General features: G+C 46.0%; 1 protein-coding gene across 1 annotated transcript in view; it reads right to left on the bottom strand.

The window, feature by feature from the left end:
• Positions 1 to 13,517, bottom strand: part of SLC12A3 (solute carrier family 12 member 3) — a 1,234,282-nt gene that overhangs the window by 234,330 nt on the left and 986,435 nt on the right.

Raw genomic sequence — 13,517 nt, 5'->3', positions numbered from 1 at the left:
ACATGCTCTAGGTTCTGACAGGGATCTGTGTTGTGTTAGAGTATTCTTTTCCTTCCCTCTGGGGCCCAGATGCACTAAAACGTTTTCATCGTTAATGTGCCCTTAAGGAAGAATTTCCGATCCTTTCCATGCACTAAAGCCTATTTTTCGACGGTAGTAGCAGCTAACGAAAACGGAATGGAGATGAGCAATTAGTGTGAAAACCCCATAGAAACGACATGCACTAACCTTTCCGATTGCCTTACGCAGGAAAAAGGCAGGAAAACTAACGAGAGGTCTGGGACCTCTCGTTAGGACAGCTCTGTGCCAGGAAAAAGTGTTAAGTGAAAAAATAAAACAAACTTTGAGCCAATCCCAGCGCATTAGCAGAGCTAAAAGCGCTGTGATTGGTCCAAAGGACCTCAGAAAACACATAAAAAAATAAAAATAAAAAAAGGATCGGGAGGGGGCAAGGGCGCTCATCAGGAGCGTCCTGTACGGACGGCCTTGCCCCCCCCCGCTGCTCCCCACTTTCCGCCGCTCCCCCCACCCCGAAAAAAGCAAACTTCTAGAGCCCCTGCCCCCCTCCCTTCCTCACTACTCTCTCACCTCAGCTCCGCCTCCCGACATCCTCCGTCCGTGCCCCGCCCCCTTTTGGGGTCGTCGCCGCCATTCCCCTCCTCATCGGGCCCCCTTCCTCTTACCGGGCCCGTGCAGCGCCTCTCTCCTCTGTCCGAAGGCGCTGCACGGGCAAGAAGAAAGCTGAATCAGCTGATGCCTGCCTTCGCCTAGCTTCGATAGAGCGTCTTTCTCCTCCTGGGCCCGCCCCTGTCTGACGTCAGTAACCTACGTAGGTTACTGACGTCAGACAGGGGCGGGCGCAGCAGGAGAAAGACGCGCCATCGCGAAGGCAGGCATCAGCTGATTCAGCTTTCTTCTTGCCCGTGCAGCGCCTTCGGACAGAGGAGAGAGGCGCTGCACGGGCCCGGTAAGAGGAATGGGGGGCCCGATGGAGGAGGGGAATGGTGGCGACGACCCCAAAAGGGGGGCGGTGCACGGACGGTGTCGGAAATGGTATTTCAAGCGGACGAGTCGGAGAAACTTACTGACTTCACGGTAACCTGGAGGACGTAATGGGGTAGTTCAGCCAAACTGAAGAGTAGCAAATCTCCTGGACCGGATGGTATTCATCCTAGAGTACTGATAGAACTGAAAAACGAGCTTGCGGAGCTACTGCTAGTGATATGCAACTTATCCTTAAAATCGAGCGTGGTACAAAGGGGAGTCGGTTGATATTGTGTATCTGGATTTTCAAAAGGCGTTTGACAAGGTACCTCATGAAAGGCTACAGAGGAAATTGGAGGGTCATGGGATAGGAGGAAATGTCCTATTGTGGATTAAAAACTGGTTGAGATAGGAAACAGAGAGTGGGGTTAAAAGGCAGTATTCACAATGGAGAAGGGTAGTTAGTGGGGTTCCTCAGGGGTCCGTGCTAGGACCGCTGCTTTTTAATATATTTATAAATGATTTAGAGATGGGAGTAACTAGCGAGGTAATTAAATTTGCTGATGACACAAAGTTATTCAAAGTCGTTAATCGCGACAGGATTGTGAAAAATTACAAGAGGACCTTACGAGACTGGGAGACTGGGCGGCTAAATGGCAGATGATGTTTAATGTGAGCAAGTGCAAGGTGATGCATGTGGGGAAAAAAGAAACCCGAATTATAGATACATCATGCAAGGTTCCACGTTAGGAGTTACGGACCAAGAAAGGGATCTGGGTGTCGTCGTCGATAACACACTGAAACCTTCTGCTCAGTGTGCTGCTGCGGCTAAGGAAAGCGAATAGAATGTTGGGTATTATCAGGAAAGGTATGGAAAACAGGTGTGAGGATGTTATAATGCCGTTGTATCGCTCCATGGGTGCGACCCGCACCTTGAGTATTGTGTTCAATTCTGGTCGCCGCATCTCAAGAAAGATATAGTAGAATTGGAAAAGGTGCAGCGAAGGGCGACTAAAATGATAGCGGGGATGGGACGACTTCCCTATGAAGAAAGACTAAGGAGGCTAGGGCTATACAGCTTGGAGAAGAGACGGCTGAGGGGAGACATGATAGGGTATATAAAATAATGAGTGGAGTGGAACAGGTGGATGTGAAGCGTCTGTTCACGCTTTCCAAAAATACTAGGATTAGGGGGCATGCGATGAAACTACAGTGTACTAAATTTAAAACAAATCGGAGAAAATTTTTCTTCACCCAACGTGTAATTAAACTCTGGAATTCGTTGCCGGAGAAAGTGGTGAAGGCGGTTAGCTTAGCAGAGTTTAAAAAGGGGTTGAACGGTTTCCTAAAGGACAAGTCCATAAACCGCTACTAAACGGACTTGTAAAACTCCAAAATTCCAGGAATAACATGTATAGAATGTTTGTACGTTTGGGAAGCTTGCCAGGTGCCCTTGGCCTGGATTGGCCGCTGTCGTGGACAGGATGCTGGGCTCGATGGACCCTTGGTCTTTTCCCAGTATGGCATTACTTATGTACTTATGGGTGGGATACCGGTGTCGGAAATGGTATTTCAAGCGTACGAGTTGGAGAAACTTACTGACTTCATGGTAAACCTGGAGGACGTAATGGGGCAGTTCAGCAAACTGAAGAGTAGCAAATCTCCTGGACCGGATAGTATTCATCCTAGAGTACTGATAGAACTGTAAAATGAGCTTGCGGAGCTACTGTTAGTGATATGCAATTTATCCTTAAAATCGAGCGTGGTACCGGAAGATTGGAGGGTGGCCAATGTAACGCCCATTTTTTAAAAAGGTTCCAGGGGAGATCCGGGAAATTATAGACCGGTGAGTCTGACGTCCGTGCCGGGGAAAATGGTAGAGGCTATTATCAAAAACAAAATTACACAGCACATCCAAGGACTTGGATTACTGAGACCGAGTCAGCACGGCTTTTGTCTGGGGAAATCTTGCTGACCAATTTACTTCAATTCTTTGAAGGAGTAAACAAACATGTTGACAAGGGGAGCCGGTGATATTGTGTATCTGGATTTTCAAAAGGCATTTGACAAGGTACCTTATGAAAGGCTACAGAGGAAATTGGAGGGTCATGGGATAGGAGGAAAAGTCCTATTGTGGATTAAAAACTGGTTGAAGGATAGGAAACAGAGAGTGGGGTTAAATGGGCAATATTCACAATGGAGAAGGGTAGTTAGTGGGGTTCCTCAGGGGTCTGTGCTAGGACCGCTGCTTTTTAATATATTTATAAATGATTTAGAGATGGGAGTAACTAGCGAGGTAATTAAATTTGCTGATGACACAAAGTTATTCAAAGTCGTTAACTCGCGACAGGATTGTGAAAAATTACAGAAGGACCTTACGAGACTGGGAGACTGGGCGGCTAAATGGCAGATGACGTTTAATGTGAGCAAGTGCAAGGTGATGCATGTGGGAAAAAAAGAACCTGAATTATAGTTACGTCATGCAAGATTCCACGTTAGGAGTTACAGACCAAGAAAGGGATCTGGGTGTCATCGTCGATAATACACTGAAACCTTCTGCTCAGTGTGCTGCTGCGGCTCGGAAAGCGAATAGAATGTTGGGTATTATTAGGAAAGGTATGGAAAACAGGTGTGAGGATGTTATAATGCCGTTATATCGCTCCATGGTGCGACCGCACCTTGAGTATTGTGTTCAATTATGGTCGCCGCATCTCAAGAAAGATATAGTGGAATTGGAAAAGGTGCAGCGAAGGGCGACTAAAATGATAGCAGGGATGGGACGACTTCCCTATGAAGAAAGACTAAGGAGGCTAGGGCTTTTCAGCTTGGAGAAGAGATGGCTGAGGGGAGACATGATAGAGGTATATAAAATAATGAGTGGAGTGGAACAGGTGGATGTGAAGCATCTGTTCACGCTTTCCAAAAATACTAGGACTAGGGGGCATGCGATGAAACTACAGTGTAGTAAATTTAAAACAAATCGGAGAAACTTTTTCTTCATCCAATGCGTAATTAAACTCTGGAATTCGTTGCCGGAGAACGTGGTGAAGGCGGTTAGCTTGGCAGAGTTTAAAAAGGGGTTAGACAGTTTCCTAAAGGACAAGTCCATAAACTGCTACTAAATGGACTTGGGAAAAATCCACAATTCCGGGAATAACATGTATAGAATGTTTGTACGTTTGGGAAGCTTGCCAGATGCCCTTGGCCTGGATTGGCTGCTGTCGTGGACAGGATGCTGGGCTCGCGTGACCCGTGGAGGGGCATAATCGAACGAAAACGTCTATCTCCATGGGCGTTTATCTCCGAGAACGGGTCAGTGAAGGGGCGGACCGAACTGTATTTTCGAAAAAATTAGACGTCCATGTTTTATTCGACAATTTGTGAGCTGGGCGTTTTTGTTTTTCTGCGATAATGGAAAATGAAAGCGCCCAGCTCAAAAACGAATAAATCCAAGGCATTTGTTCGTGGGAGGGGCCAGGAGTCGTAGTGCACTGGTCCCCCTCACATGCCAGGACACCAACCGGGCACCCTAGGGGGCACTTTTACAAAAACAAAAAAAAAGGTAAAAGAGCTCCCAGGTGCATAGCACCCTTCCCTTGTGTGTTGAGCCCCCCAAATCCCCCTCAAAATCCACTGCCCACAAGTCTACACCATTACTATAGCCCTAAGGTGTGAAGGGGGGCACCTACATGTGGGTACAGTGGTTTGGGGGGGGGTTGGACGACCTAAGCATTAAGCAGCACAATTGTAACAGGTAGGGGGGATGGCCTGGGCCACCTGCCTGAAGTCCACTGCACCCCCTAACAACTGCTCCAGGGACCTGCATACTGCTGCCAGGGAGGTGGGTATGACATTTGAGGGTGAAAATAAAAGTGGTGAAACATCATTTTTTGTGGTGGGAGGGGGTTAGTGACCACTGGGGGGAGTCAGGGGAGGTCATCCCCGATTCCCTCTGGTGGTAATCTGGTCATTTAGGGCACTTTTTGGGGCCTTATTCGTGAAAAACAGGGTCCAGGAAAAGTGCCCTAAATTCTAGCTACAAAACGCATACTTTTTTTCCCCATTATCGGCGAAAGGCCGCCCATCTCTGTTCGGGTGATAACCATGCCCCAGTCCCGCCTACACCATGCCTCCAACACGCCCCCGTCAACTTTGTACGCTTCCGCGATGGAGTGCAGTTGAAAACGTCCAAGTTCGGCTTTCGATTATACCGCGTTATTCGTTTTTGTGAGATAAACGTCCATCTCCCGATTTAGGTCGGAACTTGGGCGTTTTTCTTGTTCGATTATAAGCAGGTTGGTCTTTTCCCAGTGTGGCATTACTTATGTACTTATGTACTAAATCCGATTTTGGATGTTTTGCAGAAAATGTTCAAAAGTCCAGTGGTGAACACTGTCATTTTCAAACCTGAAAAATGTCCAACTTTTTGTTTTGAAAATAACCAGTTGCTAGATTTGTTTGTGTTCAGTGTGTCTATCTTTTTGGAACATTTTGGGGGAAAAATGTTCAAGGTAAAAACACACAAAAACAAGCTATTGGGATGTATAGGGGGCCAGCATTCTTAGTAGACCGGCCATACAGACATCCCAGCAGAGCACTGGGGTACCTCTGTGGACTTCACATTAAAGGTCCCAGGTACACATCTCACTGTTACCACCTTGTATGGTGAATCCTCCAAAACCCACTGTACACCACTGCAGTAAACACCTGCAGACAGAAGGGCTATTGTAGTGGTGTACAGTTGGGTACAGTAGTGAGTTTTGGAGGGCTGTCATGTTCCACCACAAGTGGACCAGTTAGAATGGGATATAGGCCTGCATTACATCGACCACTAGGCAACTCGAGGGACCTGCTTGTTGCTCTAATAGGACTGGTCATAACATCTGAAGCTGTTATAGAGCCTGGTATGTACTATTTCTTTCACATCTTTGGCGGGTGGGAGAGGATCAGTAACCACTGAGGGAGTAAAGGGGGGTCATGCCTTAATCTCTTCAGTGGTCATGTGATCATTTAGGGCACCATTTTGTAATTTAGTCATGATAGAAACAGGTGTAGACCAAAACATCTAATGTTTAGCCCTGGACATTTTTGCTTTTTCCATTATTGCAGAAAAACATCCAAGTTTTGGGAATGCCCAGATTCTGCCCCCATCATGCCCTTTTGTGATTTGTACACACTGCAGAGAAAAATGTCTCATATCTGAATTTTGAAAATTGCGATTTGAACGCTTTTCAGAGGAAAATATCCAAATGCCATTTTATGCCATTTTTGAGATGTTTTTCTTTTTTAAAAATGAGCCTTATAATAACATATAAAATGTAAATTAACTTAAAGCACACAAATATGATAAAATAACAAGTAAAATCAATATATAAATGTGCGTGAAATGAATAGGTTAAATGGTTAAATGAACATGTAAGAGTGACTTCTTTGTTGAAGAAGCTTTCTCATAAATCATGTTTATTTGATATCTGTCCTTATTAATTGAAGGATATTCCATCAGAATTAATAGAATGATTACAATTTTGGTTAATAATTACTAAAGGATGGGTTATTTCCTGCAGAATTGGGGCAAATTATATTAACCCGAATTCCGAAATCTCAAGGTGCAGACTTATCAATTGTTTCTAACTTTTGACCAGTAGACAGTGTTCTGTGGATGGCAAAACTTATGGAGTTAAAAGTTGCAGTGTAAGTTATATCATATTTGGAGTCTTTTCACGGTTTACAAAGTTTTCAATTTGATTTTAGGACAATGCACAGTACAGAATCATTATTATTATTTTTGATTTCCAAAGTTCAAGAATGTCTTACCCTGGAGGTCCATTCTGCTTTGCTCTAATTTGATATTTCTGGAGCATTTGACACAGTGGATCATGATATTCTGTTGTACAGATTGAGTGAATTTGGGTTATCTGGAGTTGTTTATAAATGGATAGGTTTTCTAAGAAATAGAACTTACTGTGTCAAGAAGAATAATATTTTCTCAATTATTTGGAGATCGGACTTTGGTGTACTTCGGTGTTCCACGGGGTTCACTGCTTTCTCTGATCTTGTTAAATGTATAATAAGATCTCTTTATTTTACTGAACATTTTCGTATGCTGGTTCAGGCTATCGCACTACCTCAGTTGGATTATTGTATTGTTTTAGTTTTATATGTTGGATTAAGTTCAAGATTAGTTAAAAAGTTGCATTTATTACAAAATACTGCAGCCACACTGATCTATGACTGTTCTCGCTATGATCACGTGATACCTTTGCTTAGAATTCTATATTAGTTACCAGTTTCTGCATGGATAATTTTTAAGACTGCTAGTATTGTATTTAGCATACTACAGGGGAACTGTTCCTCCCTTGTTCCACAGTTGATAGCTTATCCAGCTCTTCGTATCAATTCCTGTTTTCATTCTACATTATTGATGGGATTTCCATCCATCAAAAAAGTTTGTTATAAGAGATTAAACGATGGTTCTTTTATTTTTCAAGCGAGTAAATTGTGGAATTCTATACCTGCACAATTCTGGGTGATTTTTGGCTATTTACAATTTTAATAAGTATTTGAATGATTAACTTTGTAGGGCCTTCTTGATTTTAATTGTGTGTTTTTGAACTTATGTAACCTGCTTAGACTTTACATTGATGTTAGCGGGATATAAATACCTTGAATAGAGTAGAATAGAAAAACATGTTATTTGGAATATATATCCCATTGAAATCATCATAAATACGATGCTCCTTGTGGTATTGTGGGATGTCATAAGTGGTTCACTGCAGCTCCTTGTGACTGTGGGCAAGTCACTTAACCCTCCATTCAGGGCCGGTCAAACCGGTAAGCAAGGTAAGCACTTCAGGAGGGCGCCTGCCTTCAAAGCAGTGGCATAGCAAGGGCGGGGCGGTGGGGGCGGTCCGCCCCGGGTGTCATCGGGTGGGGGGGGGGGGGGGGTGCTCCGCTCCCGCTGCTCCGCCTTTAACATTTTTTTTTCAAAGCGCCGGAGAGTGGCAGGCAGCGCGCCTCGCGTCTGCCCTGCTAGTAAAGAAGATCTCGCTGACGTCGTCGTCCTTCCCTGAGTCCCGCCCGCCCTCGCGGTAATAGGAAGTTGCCTCAGAGGGGGGCGGGACTCAATGTGGGACGGGCGACGTCAGCGAGATCTTCTTTACTAGCAGGGCAGGCGCGCTGCCTGCCACTCTCCGGCGCTTTGAAAAAAAAATGTTAAAGGCAGGACAGGGTAGGAGCAGCAGGAGAACGGATCTCGGGGGGGGGGGGACTCAGAGGGGAGCAGGGGATTGGGGAGGGGTGGGGGACCTCAGAGGGGTGCTTAAAGGGGATTAGGGAGGGTGGGGGAGCTCAGAGAGGGGAGAAGGGGATTGGGGAAGGGTGGGGAGCTCAGAGGGGCGCTTAAAGGGGGTTAGGGAGGGTGGGGGAGCTCAGAGAGGGGAGAAGGGGATTGGGGAAGGGTGGGGGACCTCAGAGGGGTGCTTAAAGGGGGTTAGGGAGGGTGGGGAGCTCAGAGAGGGGAGAAGGGGATTGGGGAGGGGTGGGGGAGCTCAGAGGGGTGCTTAAAGGGGGTTAGGGAGGGTGGGGAGCTCAGGGAGGGGTGGGGGACCTCAGAGGGGTGCTTAAAGGGGGTTAGGGAGGGTGGGGGAGCATCAAGGAGGGGAGAAGGGGATTGGGGAGGGGTGGGGGAGCTCAGAGGGGTGCTTAAAGGGGATTAGGGAGGGTGGGAGAGCATCAAGGAGGGGAGAAGGGGATTGGGGAGTGGTGGGGGAGCTCAGAGGGGTGCTTAAAGGGGATTAGGGAGGGTGGGGGAGCTCAGATGGGTGCTCAGAGAGGGGAGAAGGGGATTGGGGGGAGGGGAGGGGAGTGCTCAGATGGGAGAAGGGGTCTGAAGCTGGAACTGGGGTCTGACATGGGGGCAGGAGGGAAAATGGGTCCATGCCTGGGGCAGGTGGGAGAATGGGTCTGGGGCTAAAAGGGGGGGGATGCAAGGCATGTGGTGGATGTAGGGGACTGGAACTGGGGGCAGAGAGAGAGGGGATAGATCCTGGATGGAAGGGGGGCACGTGAGGGAGGGCAGACCCTGGACGGATGGGAGAGGGAGGGCAGACGGATTGAAGGGGCAGAGAGAAAGGGCAGATGGTGGGTGGAAGGGGAGAGAGAAAGAGGGCAGACTGGGGCAAATGGTTGATGGAAGGGGCAGAAGTGGATGGAAGGGAGAGAGGGCAGACAGTGGATGGAAGGGGCAGAGAGAGAGCGAAAACAGATGCTGGATAGAAGGAAGACAGTGAAAAGATGAGGAAAGCAGAAACAAGAGACAGCGAACTGTAAATATATATTTTTATTTTTTTGCTTTAGGACAAAGTAGTATTGTAGCTGTGTTAATAAATGTTTATAATAGAACATGTAAATAAGGTAATCTTTTTATTGGACTAATTTTAATACATTTTACTTTCGGAGAACAAAACCCCCTTCCTCAGGTCAGGATAGGACACTGTAACAGTACTATACTGAATTGACCTGAGGAAGGAGGTTTTGGCCTCTGAAAGCTAAATGTATTAGTCCAATAAAATGATATTATTTGTTTTATTTCTATTTGTTAATTTGTAAAGTGGTGATTGGTATTTGTTAGTTTTTTCAAATTTACATCTGCTGTCTTTATATTTTGCACAGTACTAGAGGACATTTTCTGTTTCTGTGGTGTTGCATTATATGCAGAGTCTGGCATCTTGGGGGTTCAGTTTAATTTTTGTTGAAATAGAAAGTTTATGATTACTTATTCTATAGTGGATTAGGGTGTATCTATTTGTGAAAAAGACATGGCTTTCGGTTGGCATTGACTGTGCAGGATCGACGATCTGTACTAATCTGTCTGTTTTCGTTTTACAATAGGTGAATTGATGTTCTAGTGCTCACTGTAGTGTTTAAGATGCTTTCCTTTTCCTTGTGTGACTCGTACAAATTACTGCTTATGGTATGGTAGAATTGCTCTATAGGTCCTGAGTGTTTTGTATTCTCGGTATGCCTAGTACTGGATTTCGGGGGGGGGGGGGGTGTTAAAAAATGACCGGGTGTCAACTACCCTAGCTACGCCACTGCTTCAAAGGCGCCACTTTGCAAGCAATCAAGCTCTGAGGCTTTTGTTTTTATCTAATCTCTGCTGTTCATCTCAGTCTGGCTCCAAAGCTGTCAGCTCTCTGTTCTGTCCCGTCCCCTCCCCCCTCCCAAGCAGAGAAATATCCTCCTTGTGTTTGTCAGAGGACTGCTCCAACTGAATCTGGCTCTGAAATAACTTGTGGGAGCTCAGCTAACCTCTGCCCAGAGAGGGCCCAGACAGAGACAGCACAGCACAGCAGAGCCTGGACCCTTATTTTGTCAGAGACTGCTGTTTAGTGCTGCACCTGACCCACCCCTTTCCACCCCCACCCCCAACACAACAACTCACAGGACAGGAGGGCTAGATGCCTGCTTTCAATTCCTAACCATCACCTATCTCTCATTCCCACTTCAGTAACTCCTATTAGTCTGTCCAACTCAGATTGTAGAATATGTTAGTTTATGCTGATTAAGTCTGTCCTAGTTAGATCCTAAGCTGTGCTTGATGGGAAGGCTATTGTGCTGCATGCAGAGTCTAACTTCGTAGTGAGGCAGCTTGAGCAAAGAAATTATATTAATTTGGTGTTTAACTTTTCAGTCCTGCAAGTGGTAGAATGCCATCTGGTTTTAATTTGCTCAAATGTCTAGCTTTTGCTAGACTAGAGGTTAGAAAGGTCAGTGAGAAATGAAACTTTCTTTGTCCCTTTTTGAGTGATGGATTGTTAAGGCTAGTTCATAAATATACCACATCTGGATGCCATTCAATCTCGAGGGGATCAGCAAGCAAGACATACTGCAGTTTTAAAAGGATTAGGCTGAATGTTTAGAAGAAGATAGTTTAGATATAGATATTCTTGATGATTTAGATTTTGTCTTATAAGGAATTCTGATTTCTGCTTATTTTAGAATATGTTTTATTCTGTTTAATTAATAAGTTCTATTTCTATGTAGAATATCTTTTTAATCCAGTGTCTGATTTTCAAGTGAAGCTTTGTCTGCAGTTTAAGAGGTCATCATCTGGTTTGAATTATCCACAGTCCTAGCTAGGTGAAAGAGGTCATGGACAAGTCAACTCTCTTCTCCTTGATGAATAGCTAAATGTAGGTCTGGTCTCCTGAAAGTAATAATAAACCATGTCTGTGTGCCATTAAGCAAGATTAGCCCCTCAATGAACCCATATGACTGGGAATATGAGAATTTAATAATAAAATACAGGAGATAGGTGCCACATTGTCTAGTTTGAGAGGCCCCAGGTCATAGGTCAGTTTAGGAAATATCTGAAACCTATGTAACTGATATTTTTAAGTAATGTGTAAGTAATAATTAGTTCAAGACATGGTAATCAATCTATTCTTTACAATCTAGTGAGAAAGGGGGGGCTAGAGAGGTGTAGGACCCTATATAACTGGGAGCAGAAGCAGCTTACGTTAGAAGAAGAGAAGGAGCTGAGACGAGAGAGGACAGACAGGAGACGCAGGATCCAGAGAGCTCAGAAGAAGAGACACAGAAGGACAGGACACAGAGAAAGCTAGAGCTGATGTCCTACTTTGTTTGCTGGCAAATAAAGAAGATTTCTCTCTCATTCTGGTGTGTGGTGTTTGACTCCTGAAGTACCACAGATTCTGCTAACAATAGTGGTAATTCCTGCAACAATTCCTGGTGTCAGAAGTGGGATCCCGGACCCTGCATCAATTTCTGGCACCCAACTGACTGAGGAACATTGGCCGGGTATGTATTCTGTATTGTAATCCTAGCTAGGAAACTGTAAACCAGCCCCTCAAAAGTTGAGGGAAGGGGAGTCTGATCAACTCTCAGCGAAGGCCTTAGTACCTTCTAGTCTAGTGGGGACTAGCAGGGAAACCGCCAGAGCTTACCTGTATCTGAGAAATCTGAAATTGTTGGGTGGGATTTTTTGTACAGTATGTGTGTGATGCATGAATGATTAAATGAGTGTGGACTTCTTATAGCTGCGGTTCCAGTTAACGTGAGTTCAACTGGCCAGCGACGGAAGGAAGCGATTGTTGTTTGTTTACCTTGTGTCTCTGGATGTGTGGGCCCCTTACCACACTTCCAAAAATTTCCCTTCCTTTCTGTGTGTTGTAACTGTAAGCATTATGGGAGGGACATCATCTAGTCAAACTGCTACTCCCCTAGATTGTATGCTTAAGAATTTTAAGAAAGGATTTTTAGTTAATGATTATGGACAGACTTTAAGCTTAAGTACTCTAAAAACCTTGTGTGAAGTTGAGTGGCCATCTATGGGAGTGGGGTGGCCCCCTAGTGGCAGCTTAGATATTGAAGTAATCCGGAAGGTCTACAGCATAGTTGTAGGAGAACCAGAATATTCTGAACAACTCCCCTATATAGATTCCTGGGACAGCCTTGTGACTGACCCTCCCTCTTGGTTGAAAACTTATATGGGATCCCCGGTGAAGTTCATGCCGGGCCGCGTTCAAAGAAAGATTATTAGAAAATCTAAACTGGAAGAGGGAAAGAGTCCCAGGAAGCCTACCACCCAATCGGTGGCTTCCGCCCCTACCCTGTCCGAGAAACCCATACTCTCTGATGACCCCTCAGATCTTGAGCCACCACCTTATGGCCCATTGTTGGGGTTCCGCTCCACCCCCAGAGATCCACGGCATCCAGCCCAAGCCTCTCCAGCACAGGCTTCTCCGGATAGTTCCTCCCCTTAGGTGCAAACCCCGCCACATCCTAGGTTGGACTTTTCAGCCAGCATCTACCCTTCTCTGCCACATCCTTCCCTGCTAACCTCCCATGACCCGCTTTGGGCCCCACTCCCTGACTCCTCAACTCCCGACAGTCCAGCCTTTCCCTCTAGTACCCCTCCCCACTCATCAGGGGCCCAGCATCCCTTTCAATGGACTGAATCACCTGTGATCACCTCTCAGCCTATGAGTACCCCTCCCCATCCCTCAGGGGTTCAACACACATCCCCTGAATGGGTTAGACCCGCTGCAATCACCTTTGAGCATGATAAGGGGGTAGCTCCTAGCTCTACCTCAGGTTCCATTCCCACCTCCTCGAGAGCTCTGCCACTCCGACAGGTAACCACCACTAGACCGGATCCTAATAATCAGGGTCAGGTTATACAGGCCTACCAGTATGTACCCTTCACAACCACCGATCTCCTGAATTGGAAGACGCATTACCCCTCTTATACTGAAAAGCCTCAGGCAGTGGTGGACCTAGTGGCTAGCATTATGGCCACCCATAACCCAACTTGGACTGATTGTCAACAACTTCTCCTGACCCTCTTCACAACTGAGGAGAGGCGGAAGATTTTACAAAATGCTGAGGCCATCACGCGAGCGCGTGTTCCCGAGGGGATACAGGACCCAGAGGAATGGGTTAGAACTCGGTTCCCTCGCGCAGCTCCAGCTTGGGATCCAAATAATGGGCAGCACTATGAACTGTTGTCT

This window comes from Microcaecilia unicolor, chromosome 5 (assembly GCF_901765095.1).
Source record: "Microcaecilia unicolor chromosome 5, aMicUni1.1, whole genome shotgun sequence".
NCBI classification, from domain to species: Eukaryota; Metazoa; Chordata; class Amphibia; order Gymnophiona; family Siphonopidae; genus Microcaecilia; species Microcaecilia unicolor.
This window is presented reverse-complemented; position numbering and strand designations above follow the sequence as displayed.